We start from the raw sequence: 4,434 nt of genomic DNA on the forward strand, positions 1-4,434 counted from the left end.
AAGGAATTATTTATTTAATTTTATTTATTCATTCATTTATTTTAACTTGACCAGAGAGAAACACAGACAGAGAGAAAGGGAAAGTAAGAGAACAAGCTGCCAGGTCTGGGACTTGGACAGTGGTTGGTCATGTGGGAGTGTCCAGCACCTTAAACACCATGCCACCTGCTGGTCTCATCAATACAATCTCATTGCTTGTTATGGGTCCATTCAGACTTTTAATTTCCTCCTGGTTCAATCTTTGTAAGTTATACATGTCCAGAAATTTGTCCATCTCATCTAGGTTTTTTGTTTGTTGGCATATAGTCGCTCATTGTATTCTCTGACGATATAGTCTATTTCTGATATATACATTGTAATAACACCTGTTTCCTTGCTGATTTGATTTATCTGTTTTCTTCCCCTGTTCTTCTTGATTAATCTAGATAAGTGTGTCAATTTTTTTTTTATCTTTTCAAAGGACCAGCCTTTGGTTTTGTTTATTTTCTGTATAGTTCTCTTATTCTCTGTGTCATTTATTTCTGCTCGAATCTTTATTATTTCTTTTCTCCTGGAAATTTTTAGGATTTTTGTTGTTGTTGTTGTATTTCCAGTTCCCTGAGTTGTGTCACTGGGTTTTTTGCCATCTTTCTGCTTTGTTCTTGTAGGCCCTAATTGCTATGAACTTCTCTCTTATGGCAGCTTTTGCTGTGTCCCAAAGATTATAAACACTTATTTGTTCATTATCATTGTTTTCTATCCATCTTAATTTCTTCTATAGTTGCAAGTCATTTAGGAGTAAGTCATTTAGTTTTCATGTGCTTGTGAGTTTTTGAGGGCTCTTTCTATAGTTGATTTCAAGTTTGATAACCTTGAGGTCAGAAAAGATGCTAGGTATAGTTTCTATACCTTTGAACATGTAAAGGCTTGTTTTGTGCCATATCGTGTGGTCAGTCTCCAAAAATGTTCATGTGGGGATGAGAAAAATGTGTACTTTGTGGTAGTTGGGTGAAATACTCTGTAGATGTCTCTCAAGTTCTTTTCATGTATGGTATATAGATCTTGTATCTCTTTCTTTATTTTTTGTCTAATCTGTCCAGAGGAGTTAGTGGGGTACTGCAATACCCTACAATTACTGTGTTGTAGTCTATCTCTCCTTGAGATCTAACAGACTTTCCTTGATATATTTAGGTGCTCCAGTGTTGGTTGCATAGATATTTACAGGTGTTATATCATCTTGGTGAACAGTCCTTTTAGCACTACATAATGTCCATCTTTGTCTCCTCTTACATCTTTCATCTTAAAGTCTATTTTGTCTTATGTCAGTATCAAAACTCTAGCCTTTTTTTTTTTTTTTGGTTTTCATTTGCATGGAATATCTTCTCCCAGCCCTTCACTTTCAGTCTATATATGTCCTTATCAGTGAGGTTTGTTTCTTGTAAGCAACACTGGCTTCTGTTTTTTGTATCCATTCAGTCTGTGTCTTTTAATGGGAGAATTTAATCCATTAACATTCAACATTATTATTAATATTTATAAATTTATCCCTGTCATTTTGTTAGCCATTTTCTTAATTGTTTTTTTGTTCTCCTATTTCTGTTTGGCTCTCTTATCCTGATACCACACTCCCCTCAGTACTTCCTGTTGAGCTGGTCTATTATTGGTCAATTCTTTCAGCTTTATTTTTATCTGAAAATGCTTTTATTTGTTCTTCACATTTGAAGGATAATCTTGCTGGATATAGTATTCTTGGTTGAATTTTTTTTTAATTTTTTTAATATATCTTCCCATTCTTTCTTTGCCTGCATTGCTTCAGTTGAGAGGTCTGACGTTAGCCTAATAGGATAACCTTTATAAGTAACTTGTCAGTTCTCCCTTGCTATTTTTAAAATATTGTCTTTGTCTTTAATTTTTACCAATCTGGCTATAATGTGCCAAGGGGAGGATCTTTTTATGTTAACTCTATTTGGAGTCTTTTTTATTTCTTGGGTCTGAATTTCTCCATGTTTCTCTATATTTGGAAAATCATCAGATAGTATTTCATGAAAGAGGTTTTCCACGCCTTTAGCAGATTCTTCACCCTCCGGAATACCCATTATATGGATATTTGGATGTTTCATGGTGTCTAGAATTTCCTGTATGTTGTCCTCAGTTTTCTTTAGTTGTTTTTTGTTGTTGTTGTTGATTTGATCTGTGTTGGAGACTTTGTCTTCCAGGTCAGAAATTCTTTCTTCTGCATGGTCCAATCTGCTGTTAATGCTTTCTAGGGAGATTTTAATTTCTTGTATTGTATTCTTTATTTACAGAAGTTCTGTTTGATTCTTTTTTAGTGGGTCTATTTCCTTATGGAATTCCTCTTTCATGTCCTGAAATGATTTTCTCATTTCCTGGAATCAATTGTCTGTTTTCTCTTGCATCTCATTGAGTTTTGTCACTATGAATATTCAGAATTCTTTTGCTGACACTTCTCTGTATTTCTCTCTGCTATCCACTGTTGGTGAGGAGCCACTATGCTAAACTGGGAGAGAGTTACCTTGTTTTCTCATGTTTCTTCAAGATCTGTGCTAGTTTTGAGTTATCTGATGCAGTATTCTTTTTTTTCTATTTATTGGAGTAGATACTGTAGTACTGGTAGAGGAAATTACACCCTTACTTCTCAGGCATGGTCCTACTGGAGGGCTCTGTCTCCCAGCTCAAAGCAGTTAGCTCCTCTGCCAGATGTTCAGTTCTTGATGAGGTGGCAACAAATTTTAAAAAATAACTTAGTAAAGAGGGGCAAGCGAAGAGGGTACTTTCGGTCCAAAAGTTCCAATGTAGCTCCCAAATCCTGAGAGTGAGTTCATCCAAAGATGCCTGCCCAGACCAGCCTTAAAGATTCCAGCAGGTAGCAAACCACAGGAGGGGCAAGTCCAGGCCACTGGGGCAGTGAGAAACAGTTGTGGAAGTCCCAAAGTTGTTCCCAACCTCCGATCACCAGTTCATGCCAGAATATATATTTTAAAAAACTATACATGGATTTCAAATTTTGTACCAAAATAAACTTGAATTTTAATTCCATTTTCCATGAATTTTTTGAAGCACCATAAATTCTGAATAAAAGCAGAAAAGATAACTACATCACAATTCTTCATTTTCTCAACAGCTACATGGGAATTTTTTGTCAGTTTAAATAAGTAACAGTGGTTTTTTTAAAAAAATAAAATTAAAGGGAGAATATAAGCTCATATGTAAAATTATATATATATGTATATATATATACACACACACACACACACACACACATATATATATATATATTTACATATAAACTAATGGTCTTCGGTGTTCAAAGTTTTTTTATTTGAAATGACTGAGAAAAGTTTGTATTAAGTGAAAAACTATTCCCTGGGCATAAATCTGTAGCATCTAGAAAATGCATTGAGACAGAAGACACCTTCATGGCTACTGAGAACTAGTGATTTCAAGGGACTAGAGGAAATGAAGATTTTCCACTGATAATTCAGCCTCCAGCCCACAAACTCACATGGAGAGGCAAGGGAGCAGACCTCAGAAGACACCTTCATGGCTGCTGAGAACTAGTGATTACAGGGGAACAGAAGAAATGAAGATTTTTCCACTGATAATTCAGCCTCCAAGCCACGAACTCATGTGGTAGGCAGACTTTCAAACCTCCTGTCTCTGTCTTTGTCTCTCTCTACCTCTGTCTCTGTCTTCTCATTTTTTTGTAATTTTTCCTTTTTAAATTTTTTTAAGATAAATCAGTTTATTGGCTTTCAGTCCCTCCTTTCCCTTTATCTTGTTAATAGACCCCTCTCCCTCTCCCAACCCAGGAAAGGCAAGGGAGCAGGATTCAGAAGACACCTTCATGGCTACTGAGAATGAGTGATTTCGCGTGGCATGCAAGTGCACCACGTGGTTTTCTAATTCTTGCTTGTTTAAAAAAAGTAATAATTTTATGGAACCAGCAGTTAGTGTAATGGCTAAGTCACTGGACTCCCGTGTAATCGACCATGGTTCGAGTCCCGGACCTGGTGGCTTAAAACTCACACCGGGCATGTGTGCATGCATGCCCAAGATCCCGAGAGGAGAATGAAGGAGAAGGGACTGTGGCGTGGCCATCGCCCCTGGGGCATAATTTCTTGTTTTCTGTCTCTCTGTCTGTCTGGCGAGTGCATGAGCTCTATAGCAAAAACCTCTCCAAAATAATAATAATAATAATTTTTTAATTTTTTTATATAGTTTTTTTTCCTTCTCTTTTTCTCTGTTTCTTGGTTGTTTGTGTTGCTGTTGTTTCCCTCTATCTGTTTCCTTTTCTGCATGCTTCTGGACACTCAGATTTAACTTCAAGTTTGGGAAGAAACACACTTCCCATTAGATGACTAGAAATCACCACAGGACCACAAGAAATAGGGAAAGCAAGAAAGTACCTCTCCTCCAAGGTAAAGAATAACTCCT

The sequence above is a fragment of the Tupaia chinensis genome, unplaced genomic scaffold (assembly GCF_000334495.1).
Source record: "Tupaia chinensis unplaced genomic scaffold, TupChi_1.0 Scaffold000511_1, whole genome shotgun sequence".
NCBI lineage: Eukaryota > Metazoa > Chordata > Mammalia > Scandentia > Tupaiidae > Tupaia > Tupaia belangeri.